The sequence below is a fragment of the Macaca fascicularis genome, chromosome 8 (genome assembly GCF_037993035.2).
Source record: "Macaca fascicularis isolate 582-1 chromosome 8, T2T-MFA8v1.1".
Classification (NCBI taxonomy): Eukaryota; Metazoa; Chordata; class Mammalia; order Primates; family Cercopithecidae; genus Macaca; species Macaca fascicularis.
In genome coordinates this window covers 26,773,691-26,787,797 of record NC_088382.1, presented here as the reverse complement: position 1 = coordinate 26,787,797, position 14,107 = coordinate 26,773,691, and positions in this window count along the sequence as shown.

Genomic DNA, 14,107 nt, shown 5'->3' with positions numbered 1-14,107 from the left:
TCATCTATAAGCAACATAACTTCAATGAAGGCCCAACACCTTTTTTTTTTTTTAAGACAGAGTCTTGCTCTATCACCCAGCCCGGAGTGCAGTGGCATGATCTTGGCTCACTGCAACCTCCTCCTCTTGGGTTCAAGCAATTCTCATGTCTGAGCCTCCCGAGTAGCTGAAACCACAGGCATGCACCACCATACCTGGCTAATTTTTGTATTTTTAGTAGAGACAGGTTTTCGCCATGTTGGCCAGACTAGTCTTGAACTCCTGACCTCAAGTGATCCGCCCACCTGGGCCTCCCAAAGTGCTGGGATTACTGGCTGAGGCCCAATACTCTTGAAAGTAATACAACAAAATCTAGCTTTTAACACTATAGCATTCATCATAACATGGATAGCCTTACATCTATTAAATAAATGTAATTCAGTATCAGAAACCATTCCAAAAAGAAAAAAAAAAAAAAACAGACTCAGGATATTTTAATGAATTCCACAAAAATACTTAAGGAGGAAATAAACCCAAGTCTACATAAAGTCTTCCAGAAAACAGAAGAGGAGGAAATACTTCCTAATTCAAATGCTATGGGGCCAGCATTACCCTGCTATCAAAACCAAAGACACATCACAAGAAAAGGACACTGCAGACCAATATCCTTCCTCAATATAAATAAAAATTATTTTAAAATATTCACAAATCAAATCCATCAGTTTAAGGATAACAATCCATTATGACCAAGTGTGGTTTATTCTAGGAAGGCAATGGGTTTTTTTTTTGCCTTTGAAAATCAATTTGTGTCATTCACCTTATTAACACGTTAATAAAAGAAACCATAGATTCCATATTGTATGGTTCAATTTATGTGAAATTCTAGAAAAGGCAACACTTGAGTGGCAAGAAGCAGATCAATGACTGTCTGGGCCTGGGATGGAGGAAGAAGACTGGCTACAAAGGAGGACAAGAAAATCTTGGGGGTTAATGGAAATATTACAATTCTTGAGAGTAAAAGTAGTTTTGTGACATTTGTCAAAATTTATGAAACTGAACGCTTAAAATGGGTGATTTCCATTGGTCGCAAATTATACCTTTAAAGTTGATTTTTTTTAAAATTTTTGGCTCAAATGCCGTCATGGCAAAAGTAGCTTCCACAATCATCTTCGTTCTGTAGATCCTCTTTTCCCTTCCTTTGTTAGCCTGGTGATACCTTAGCACAATATCAGCTCTGGGTGGCTGGTCAAGTGCTCTAGCCTGCCACTGCCAGAAATGGGAGTTAGTAATTGACTTTCTCAATGGAGAGTCTACAAGAGAAGACCAGAGCATGAGGGCCTTCAGCTTCCTCAGTAGAGAGGGGGAGTGAAGGAGACTTTGGTTGTGAAGGTGGCATCTCTCTCCTTCCTTTCCTTCTTTTTTCATGTAAATAAATGTTTCTTTTTTTTTTTTAATTTATTTATTATTATTGTACTTTAAGTTGTAGGGTACATGGGCATAACGTGCAGGTTTGTTACATATGTATACTTGTGCCATGTTGGTGTGCTGCACCCATCAACTCATCATTTACATCAGGTATAACTCCCAATGCAATCCCTCCCCCCTCCCCCCTCCCCATGATAGGCCCCTGTGTGTGATGTTCCCCTTCCTGAGTCCAAGTGATCTCATTGTTCAGTTCCCACCTGTGAGTGAGAACATGCGGTGTTTGGTTTTCTGTTCTTGTGATAGTTTGCTAAGAATGATGGTTTCCAGCTGCATCCATGTCCCTACAAAGGACGCAAACTCATCCTTTTTGATGGCTGCATAGTATTCCATGGTGTATATGTGCCACATTTTCTTAATCCAGTCTGTCACTGATGGACATTTGTGTTGATTCCAAGTCTTTGCTATTGTGAATAGTGCTGCAATAAACATACGTGTGCATGTGTCTTTATAGCAGCATAATTTATAATCCTTTGGGTATATACCCAGTAATGGGATGGCTGGGTCATATGGTACATCTAGTTCTAGATCCTTGAGGAATCGCCATACTGTTTTCCATAATGGTTGAACTAGTTTACAATCCCACCAACAGTGTAAAAGTGTTCCTATTTCTCCACATCCTCTCCAGCACCTGTTGTTTCCTGACTTTTTAATGATCGCCATTCTAACTGGTGTGAGATGGTATCTCATTGTGGTTTTGATTTGCATTTCCCTGATGGCCAGTGATGATGAGCATTTTTTCATGTGTCTGTTGGCTGTATGAATGTCTTCTTTTGAGAAATGTCTGTTCATATCCTTCGCCCACTTTTTGATGGGGTAAATAAATGTTTCAATCTGGCTCTCCTGACATACTTTCTTTGGTTCCATTCAGAAACATCTATTCATTTATCAGTGATGATAAATACATCAAGTACAGGACTTAGGAGTCAAAAGACAATTCTTTAGAATTGGTTCTGCGTGAGATTGAAGAAGTGAACAACCAGCTTAACCTCTCTTGGCTTCAATGTCATCCTTCATAGATGAAGATCAATAATCCCTAAAGTACTTGCAATAAAATCTGATTCCTTACTTTCCAGAGGAAACACTCCTCCACACCTGCTGCCCTTCTCTCATATTGCTGCTCAAAATTGTCTGTCTACTTTTCACACATAACTTCAAAAACTGTGCCTGTAATATTTTAGGGATCAGTGATATTCAGTTTAGTACAACAATACTGCATCCATCTAGCAATCAAGTCTCTTGATATCTTAATTCTCTAGAGTACAATCTAGGATCCAAAAATCAACTTTAAAACAGGAAGGAAGAAAGGATTCTGAATAGCCTACCTACCAGGGTGAGCATTTGCCTAAAAGGAGAAACCCTTGGACTTACTTAGAGTTAATCTGTTGGGAATTTTATATCCAAACCTACAAGATTAGTTAATTTGTTCTTAAGTCCATGACAGATAATTATCAGCAAATTAAAAGGTACATTCACAAACCAATTACAAGGGAGGAGATAGAAAAATCATAAAATACAGGTACAATAAAATATAAATAATTCTAGTGTAGAAAATAAATTATCTTATGTACACACTTCAATAGGTCCTCAGTGAACTACTGCATTGGAGCTAAGTACAACTGCAAATTTTATTAATGCTACGATCTTATGTTTTAAGAGACAGTCTCTCAGATGTCCAGAAAACTGAACTCTCCAGAATGACTCAATCTTTGACAGTTCTGAAAAACTGATGTTTGCTATAGTATCTTTTACTTAGCAGCTATTTCATATGTGTAAATGTTCTGTTATTGACTATACAGAAGCTCCTAGAGACCAGGTCATGTACTTCTCTATAACTTTCATACAATCATAGTCATCTGTATCATGAGACTAAGACACTACCCTCACATGAACACAGTCTAGGTTAAAGGCCAAAGTGCCTAGGGCCCATGCATAGTGCCCAACTAATGTGCCCCACAGAGCTGATGCTTAACTAGTGTCAGTCAAATGAATGATCTCAAAGCGTTGTGCAGCTCAAGGAGGACTTGAATTATTATTGATGTAGGGATCCCTGTGTCTTCTTCAAAGCTGTGTTATATACATGGATGCCATCCTTTTTCTCTGAAAAATTGACTAATCTTCTCTCTACATAATTAAAATAATTTCTAAAACCCCACAAATTCTCAAAGGTGATCCTGATTATCCTGAAAAGATCTGATGGCTTCTCTTTGATCTCATGAAGGGTAGATTGCAAACTCCCACAACCCTCATCCCTATTCTTTTCTCAAAATGCTGTTGCTCCCCTCTCTCAAAATTTTTCTGAATTCTGACTCATATTTGACATCAACAGTTTACAGAATTGGTTTAACATTTACATTTATTTTCTCTTTTCTCCTTCTATGTTCACATCCCCGTGATTGTCTTAGATTACATATTTTTAGTGTCTTGGTAGAAGGTGTCTTTGCAATTATTTTTTGCAGTTTCCCACAGGCAATTAGGTGCTTAAAAATATCTTAAGAAATGTGAATCGGGGATTCAAAGATTCAGACACTTCCAAAAGAATGTTTTCATTGGATGCTTTCCAACAACAAAACATTTTCAAATGGAAAAAAAGAGAGTATTAGTTTGTGATTAACTCTTCCATAAAATTCTGGAAAAGGCCAAGATTGTTGCATACCTCTTATTACAGCTAACATGGGGCTATGTGAGCTGGGAGCAGGGGCAAAATAATAGAATTCAACAGAACAACAAAGGCATTGCATCTACTTAGTTTGTCTTAGTATAAATATAATAATAAAATACATTTTTAAACTTGGAAAATTTTTAAAAAATAAGAAAACAGTACTGACATTTCCACCACCGCAATGAGACCATTTGTGTATACTTTAGACGTGTTAATTGGGTACAGTACTTGGGTAGAAAACACAGTTCCTACTCTGGAGGTTTTTAAAATCCTGGTGGGGGTAGACAAGGCCACACGTTTGAAGTTGTTAGGAAGCAAAGTGAGATCACGTGTAATCCAGTGCCAAATGGAGGACTTACAAAGAAGAAAACAGAGCCTGTAGAATGTTCGCCTCCAGGACCTATATCCAAAGTATGAGACACTGTCCAGAAAACAAAACCCTCTATTCCAGTGACCTGCTGGCTGAATGATAAGCATTGAGGAAATGTTCCTGTTTCTAGTAATACTCACTGACCAGGTGGGAGACAAGGCTTCTCAGGCCATGAACCGTGATGCAACTAAACCCTCAAACCAGCTGGGTTATGGGGAGGTGGGGGCTTTGTGAAGCTTTAATCCTATCACACCCTCGCTTAGTTATGGCCTGACACGAATGCAGAGTCTTGGCCAAAACAAACTCGACATTGGCCCTGAAAACTTGAGCAGATACTAAAACACCCCGGCCAATCAAGTCCTCATCGTTCCCCCAGAACAAATGACAGGCTAAGAAAAGCAAGCAGTCATGCATATTTGTGCTGATAAATTGTTAAAATGTGCATTTTATTTGTGCAGAACAAATCCCCACAGTGAATGATAAGCGTTACCACCTATATACTGTGCAGTGTTCTCTTTTGGTGAGATGGTGTGCTTTTTGTTCCAGGCACAAGAATCTATCATCGTCAGGATCGTCCCATTTACACCTGTGGTTTCCGGTTTTGAAAATCAAACTCCATGCAGTTTAAATATATTTTCATCACTCAAAATCAATGTACAAAAATGAATAAACAAGTTAATAAATGTCCACTCTAATGTGGCTAATTCACTGGCCTAGGAAGAAATCTTATATTCTTTCCATATCACAACTATTATGACTTACTCTGGAATTCTAGAAAATGTGTTAAAAAGTAGTTCTCTTGAAATACCTAGGATGAAATGGAATCATAGAATGTTAGAGCTGCACATGAGTCTTGGAGATGAATCAGCCCCATTTCTTCATTGTCCAGTTGAGATTCTGAGAGGTGAACAGATTATCAAGGCAACAGAGTTAATTAATGAAAGGATCTCTCTATAGCAGGCTTCCATGTTTGTGAGCAGTCAACTGACATTTGTTGAGTGTTTCTATATCAGGAACTTCCATGTTCTTGCCTCTGGATTTCCCAAGATGGAAAACCTTCTCAAGGAGTTTATATTCAAGTAGGTGAAGCTTGGTCATAGGTATATCTTTTAAAAATGATAAATAGTCAATATTTAATACTTTTTGGTTAAAAAAAAATTAGATCTGCTATCCATACCACTCCCACTTTGTGTTAACCAATTCAATTGAAGGAGTATGGCCGTAATGTGCTTCGGATCCTAAAACCTAGAATAAAAGGATTGGAAGACACTGTAGCTTTTATTCAGTCCTCCCACTAAAAAAGATCCTCACCATCCAAGTGTCCAAGCTATGAAGCTAGGTAAGGAAGCCAATGCGTTTTTAATATGAAAATGTTCACTAAATGAATTTTCACTTTTTAAAATTTGTACCCTCTCAAACATGCCACCTCACTCAGCACTGGTGTTTAGTTTCACCCTTTGAGTCAGCATCTTTGTTGGTCAGTCATTCCCTAATCATAATAAACATCAACACGATGTCAATTACTTTTAAAATAAAATTGAATATCTTATGAAAAGAATCCATAAAGCCAATCACACTGATGTTGAAGCACTGTTCAATCACATGGAAAGCTGTTGATGAATGAAGGGCTGCTAGAAATAAAACAGTCAATGGAAGAAGAGAAAATTGCAAGGATGGTGACATAAGTTACTTCAAAGAAGAATGGGCTGATATCCTGGAATCAGGAGAGGCCCTTGGGAAAATTGATGAAGTTCTCAAATATTTTTCAAAAAATGATCATCACTGGAGTATGAAACTCAAACAAGAACTGGAGGCTACTGTATAATGCCAGCATATACTTTTGCCAGAAATATCACACCCCCAAAAAAATAATGAATATAGATGCTATTCTTTGTTCATTCTAAGAAAAAAACAGTTTTAATTTAAATATATTTTTATATTCAAAATAAGAACTTATTTTACAACTCTTCAAAATACAGTCTCCTTTGCTTTATTACTATTTTTTTTAATCTTTTTGTTTTTTATTCTTGCGCATACCTAGTTGGTGTATATATTTACGGCGCACATGAGATATTTTGACATACACATGCAATCAGTAATAATCACGTCATGGAAGATGGGGTATCCATCCCCTCAAGAATTTACACTTTGTGTTACAAACAATCCAATTATGCTTTTAGTTATTATCAAATGTACAATCAAATTATTATTGATTGTATTCATCCTGTTGTGCTATCAAGTACTAGATCTTATTCATTCTCTCTTTTTTTTTAGAAACTAACCATCCTTTTTAATCTGGACATGTGTTCTCAATTTTACGTACAATTTGTACCCAATAATGAACATGGCCTGTAATTGCAGAGCTGAGGGACTGAGACCCAGAAAGGACAGCAACTTTTCTAACGTCACACATCTACTAGTGACAAAGCTAAATCACTTAACGCTCCCATCACCCAGAGGTTGTTAATCTCTGTGCAAAGAAGTAAAGAATTTGCCTTGCACTTAATATAGCTTTTCAATCAAGGTAAGAATCTGATGGCAGGAGAAGTAAAAGACACTGAGGAAAGATCTTATGGAAGATTAAATAAAAATTTGTTTTGTCTTCACTTTAGCTAAAGAAATGACATGTCTAAAACTGATCCTAATCCAAAACGTACATTCCAGGGAGAAGACTTGCCCATTTTAAAGTGTGTTCTGGTACAATTAAGAGGTACACTTAAGATGGGGATTAATTTTAATGATTCTGTTTAGGGTTCTTTGTAAAGGAAAGAGTGCATAGAGGAAACCATGACACTCCCCAGAACCATCATCTCTGCTGCCTGGCTCCTCCCAGCAAGTGTTGATATAAGGCAGAAAAGAGCTTTAAGGTATTACGGAAAGAATCTTTGCATCCCCTCAAAATCCATATGTTCAAGCCTTATGCCCCAATGTGATGGTCTTAGGAGGCAGGGCCTTGGGGAGATGATTAGATTTAGGTGAGGTCATGAAGGTGGGGCCCTGTCTTAGTGCACTTATGCTTCTCTGACAAAATACCTGAGACTGTTATTTATAAAGAGTAGGAATGTGTTTTCTTACAGTTCTAGAGGCTGGGAAGGCCAAGATTAAGGCATCAGTAGGTTTGTTGTCTGGCAAAGGCTTGGTCTCTGCTCCCAAAATGGCACCTTGAACACTCTATCCTCTGAAGAGGTGGAACACTGTGTCCTCACATGCCCAAAGACAGGAAGGTAAAAGGGGAGAATTCCCCCATCAAGGCTTTTTATAAGGGTACCTAATTCATGAGGGATAAGCTCTCATGGCCTAATCATCTTTCAAAGACCCCACCTCTTAATACTATTACATTGGCCTTGTCTGAATTTTGGAGGGGACACACACAAAATGCAGCAGGCACCTTGAAGGGCTTACTGTTCTAACCTAAGAAGAGGAAGAAGAAACCTAAGTGTTCTAACATAAGAAGAGAAAGACCAGAGCTCGCTCGCTCACTCTCTCCCCTCACTTCTTGGCCATGTGAGAACACAGTGAGAAGCAGCTGTCTACAGACCAGAGAAAGGGAACCTTCATTAGGAACAAAATCTGTCAGCACCTTCATCTTGGACTTCCCAGCCTCCAGAACTATAAGAAATAAATGTCTGTTGTTTAAGCTACCTGGTCTATGGCATTTTGTTATGGCAGTTTGAACTAAGACAAAAGATATCTGTATTAGTCAGAGTGCTCTAAAGAAACAGAACCAATGGGATATAGAGAGATATATAGAATAGATTTATTATGAAGGATTGACTTACACAGTTATGGAGATTGAGAAGTTCCACGATCTGTCATCTGCAAGCTGGGGGCCCAGGAAAGCAGTTGGTGTATTTCCAATTCAAGGACAAATGCCCAAGAACCCAGGGAGCCAATGGTTTAAGCCCAAGTCAAGTCTGAAGGCCTGAGAACTTGGCGGGGGTCTGGGCCTTGTAAGTAGTGTAAGTCTTGGTCTGAGTCCAAAGGCCTGGGAATCAGAAGCACTGATATCAGAGAGCAGAAAAGGATGGACGACCCACTTTAATGAGGATGAGCAAATTCAAACTTCCTCCACCTTCTTGTTCTATTCACCCAGTAGTTGCTCAGTGTTATTTGATTAAAGTGCAGTTTAGCTGGACCTTAACAAATGAGTATGGTCTAAGTAGGCAGAGAATAGAGACAATAATGGGGATTATTAGAGCAATACTAGGGATAATTATAGCAATACTAGGGATAATACTAAGAAATTCCGTTGCAGAAAATATTACATAATTCCAACATCCCAGACTTGACAAGTGGATTTTCTGACCTGCCGTGCACAGAGCATACAGGAGGTTTCCAAATGTGAATTCAGGAATGTGGCTGCAGCTGTTCTCTGGAGCTGAGAGGTCCCAGATAGAAAGCTGAGTGGTGTGCACACAGATTCACCTAAAAGTGCACCTGTTATAGCTGAGTAGACTCAGAGTGAATGAGAGGCTAAGAAGCAGCACTTTCAGACCATTCTTACCCCATACTACAGCCATCAAGAAGCGAGCCCCATTGGACTGGATTTCCATTCAGTGTGAATTTTTGAAAAGCTACATATGAAACGGCCCCTGCTACCCCCAACTTAGGATAAACCAGTTATTCCCAACTTAGGATGGCTCTGAAGGGTCATCCTAGTTTCAGGACTCCCCACAGGGTCGGTGATGGCTTCTGCTGGGCCTGCATCACAGCTCAAGTTTTCCCTCACCCAAACGTGGGTCCCCACTTCTTTAAGGGTTGATCCCCAAACCTCCTGCACATGAACCATTGCAGCCTCTGCTTCCGGGGAACCCAGCTTTGCAACACTGCCTGAAGAAACAAAAGGTAAGGTCCATGATTTCAAGCCTCAGTTTAGCTAGAAATATCAAACGCAGCCACAGAAATCATTACAGTATAGCACAGATTATAGACTATAAACCTCTTGAAGGTAGACACACTGCCTCATTGTTTTAGTATCTTCAGAGCCCAGCAGCAATCCAGGTTGTAGTCACTGTCTGTGGAATGGATGGACAGATGGAAAACAAATGAGTTAGCACTCATGAGAAGGGCTATCAGAGCTCAGAGCAACACAAAGTCACCATGGAGTTTCGTTCCTGGGAAAGGTATCACTAAGAAAGTAGCAATTAAGTAAGGGTCTTCTACACAGTAGGGAGAGAGAAACCCAATGCAAGAATGAGATCCCACGATGCAAGAATGAGATCACAAAGAACCAAGACTAGATTGAGAAGAAGGAAATATTGATAGCTGTCTAGACTGCCCATCTATAAAAGCCACTAAAATGTTACTAGAAACATAATCAAATAGATAATTGTGTGATAGCATGTGCCCATATTTCTTTCAAGGATGTAACTGGAAATAAAACTCTGATAATTCTATTGGAGTGAGGAGGAAACCCCAAAGACACATTCTCAAATGTTCACACAACACATGGCCACTTGACTTCCTTTAAAAGGGCAGGGCTGGGTAAAAGCAGGTTTAGGTGAGAGCTGGATGGCTGAGGATGTTAAATAGTCAGGGGGCTACTCTTGCCACTGCCATTCTTCTTCTTTGATTCTCTGAGTCCCCTACTTCATGCAGCCATCAGCCACTCCCCTAAACAGACACTGAAAAAAAAATTTGAAGAACATTAGTTTTAAAAGACATCAAATCATTAGCCTCCTTTGGCTGCCCACATGCTTCAATTAAGTCTTAAATCTAGAGATATGCAGTAAGGAGAGAAAAAATGAGAAAGATATTAGAGATGTCAGGGATGAGTTCACCCCATGATTGTTACTAAAGCTGTTTGAGGCTGTTTGCATTTCTGCCCGTTCCATAAGTGTACAATTGTTGCATGCTTTGTGCGTGTGTGTGTTGTTTATGTGCATGTGTGTGTGTAGAGAAACATCAGAAGAAAGGCCTAAGTTGTGTTCTCACTGTAAATCCAGTGATGTCCAGACAATCCTGGAAGCTTTTTAATGCCTTCTTGACTCCCAGTTTCCAAGACCAAGACTCTTAACCCTTCCCTAATGAAAGCCTCCCCTTTACTCACTGGAAAGGTAAATGGATAAAAAAGGAACTCATCAGGGTCAGGGGCATGGTGAGGCTGAGGATCACAGCACTATTTGGGGGAAATGGCTGGAACCAGTGGGGCAATGTCATTTTAAATACAGCAAGGCGTGCATTAGGACTATTCTCTCTGCCATTCTCCAGTGACTGCTGCTGGGGGCCTAGGATTGCCAGGAGTCTCAGTGCTCATGGCAGGGCTCAAAGCTTTGCAGTCCTGTCACAAGGAAAGATTGTGAAGGTAGAAGGCAGTTTCCACACTTTAGCATTTACTTGTTGGAGTACAGAATGGAGGTGTCAAAAGGCCACAGAAATACAGAGACTATTGGCAACTCCTCCTATAGGGCCCCAGCAACACTGCAGGGTTCTGGGGAGGGGATTACTGTAGAGACAGTGGAAGCTGCTTGATACGATCGGACCACAGAGGAGGACAAGATGGACAAATCCAGATAGCCATTCCTGAGCCCATAGGAGACCCCAAGAACCCTTAAGGACAAAAGGAAGGAGTGAGGAGTTGGAATACCCAAAGTTTTGAGAAGGAGATTAAGCCAAAGAAAGACTGGTTTGTTGCAAATATTCAGGCTCTGTTGTACATCCCAACACCAGATGGTTATTCCTGGGAAACATGGGTGTGTGTGCAGATGACTGTATTTACGGAGTTCACCAAGAGGACATAACCGCATCTGGACAGCTGGAAATCCCACTCCTGACTATTTATATTGTGGGTGTTTTCCCGAGCAGTGGAGAGAAGTAGCCAGCAGGCTCACCGGAGGAGCCCTCCTCTGCAACACTTGGAGAGGAATTTCATTGATTTTCCTTTCCTGGGGTTTCCAGTCTTGATGGCATGTGGAATAACCAGCCTGGTGCAAAAGTGAAAACAGAACCTTCAGGAAGGCTGACTAAGTGGTTGTTGATGTAATCAGAGGTTCTGAGTGCTGAGGGAAAGTCCCAGGACTTAAAAAGAATCTCTTCCATGCATACTTTTGACAGATGCCTGAAGTTCTGCCATGACAGCCCCACTCTGTTTGCCTTCAGTGCTGTTCATGGCACTTTGGAGGATTTTGTTGGGGAAAGAGCTTGTTTTTAAATTTAAGTATTAAAATAGATTTTGCAGCCAGCTTTGGTAGCTTACATCTATAATCCCAGTATTTTGGGAGGCTGAGGCAGAAGGATCACTTGAGCCAAAGAGCTCAAGGCCAGCCTGGGCAACATAGCGAGACCCTGTTTCTTTAAAAAAAAAAAAAAAAAAAAGATACTGCATACTGCATTCACATGACTCAAAAGTCACAGACCTAACTTTAGAATTGACTTATATATATATATGCACGGTATCCCTTCCACACCTTACCTTCACCACCATTGCTGTCATAACCTCCCCTAGCCATTGTTGTGAGGGTTCTGTGTATCCTTTGAGGGTTTCTTTTTGCACGGATGAGCAATGTAAATATATATTCTCATCCCATCTTACCCAAAGATAGCATATTATAACACTCTGTTTTATTTTTTGTTTTTTATTTGTCTGAGTTTTTTAGTTTAAAAAAATTTAGTAATTCTTTTTACTGAAAAAACAGGTGTGTTTGACACCTCTCAGATGTTTCCTTGTGATTCATTAATTTATTTTCATTTCCATAGGTTATTGGGGAACAGGTGACGTTTGGTTACATGGGTAAGTTATTTAGCGGTGATTTGTGAGATTATGCCCATCACCTGAGCAGCATACACTGAACCCAATTTGTAGTCTTTTATCTCTCACCCTCTTCCTACCATTTCCCCGGGTCCCCAAAGTCCACTGTGTCATTCTTATGCCTTTGTATCCTCATAGTTTAGCTTCCACTTATGAGTGAGAACATACGATGTTTGGTTTTCCATTCCTGAGTTACTTCACTTAGAATAATAGTATCCAGTCCAGCCAGGCTGCTATGAATGCCATTAATTCATTCCTTTTTATGGCTGAGTTGTATTCCATTGTGTGTGCGTGTGTGTATGTGTGTGTGTATCACAGTTTCTTTATCCACTCATTGATTGATGGGCATTTGGGTTTGTTCCACATTTTTGCAATTGTGAATTGTGCTGCTATAAACATGGGTATGCAAGTATCTTTTTTGTATAATGACTTCTTTTTCTCTGGGTAGATACCCAGTAGTGGAATTGCTGGATCAAATGGTAGTTCTATCTTTAGTTCTTTAGATGTATCTTTGTAATTTAAACAACTGGATGGTATTCCATTATATGAATATACCATAATATTTTATCAGTCCTTTGTAATCGTCATTTGGGTTTTATATAGTTTTTGCCATTTCAAATAATCTGGCAAGGGTGGAGCCTGGAGAAGTTACCAAAATGGCCATTTTGCACATGTGCAAGTATATCTGGAAAATAAACTCCAGAAGTGGAAAGGATAAATTTTGTAATATTTATAGATACTGTATATGTGAGTGTATGTGAAAGTGTGCTTATGATTTTTTGTTTTGGAGGAATTTTAGACTTACAGAAATGTTGCCAACATAATCCAGAGTTCCTATATACACCTTATGATACTGCATTTTTTTGATATACAGACATTTGCCATTTTTATGTAGTCACTCTACTTATGTTTTGCTTTGTAGTTTCTACCTTTGCAGAAAAAAAATCCATTCTTTTTGTTTAGTTTGGTTTGGGTTTATCTTTTACATTAATTATTTAATTCATCTGAATTTATTTCTGTATATGGTATAAGGTATGAGGTAGGAATGTAACTTAATTTTAAAAATTGTTGGCCAGGCATGGTGGCTTACACCTGTAATCTCAGAACTTTGGGAGGCTGAGGGGGGCAGATCATGAGGTCAAGAGATCAAGACCATCCTGGCCAACATGGTGAAACCCCACCTCTACTAAAAATACAAAAATTAGCTGGGCATGGTGGCGCATGCCTGTAGTCCCAGCTTCTCAGGAGGCTGAGGCAGGAGAATCACTTGAACCCAGGAGGCGGAGATTGCAGTGAGTCAAGATTGCACCATTGCACTCTAGCCTGGTGACAGAGCAAGACTCCGTCTCAAAAACAAAACAAAAAAAAATTGTTAATGAAAGTTCCCAATTATAGTATCTTTTGTTAAATAGTTCTTCCCCTCAAGCATGAATATAAATTTAGCATACAGTAAAGGCAGAGTACATAGCAGGAGAGGAGTCAGGGCAATTCTATTAAATTGATCTGACTTATAAATATTAGTGCTTTGGGGACAATTTAATATTTCAATAAATTCATTATATGTTCCATTGGTTTTTCAGCTGATTTTTCTTGAATTTCTAGGTAAATCATTATATTTGCATTATGTTTTATAATAAGAACAATTTTGTCTCCTTTTAAATATTTTTTGCTCTTGTTTTAATTTCTTATTTTATTGCATTGGCCAGAACTGAGGAGATGGGCAAAGGATGGAATCAAGGGCACAAACAGAGGGGCCTCACTTTAGAAAGGGAGATAAACGTACCTTTCCATTGAGGCAAGAAGGAGAAAGGACAAAACTGTACAAGGAAGTGGGAAATGAAGCACCCTCTTCTTGGGAGGAATGCAG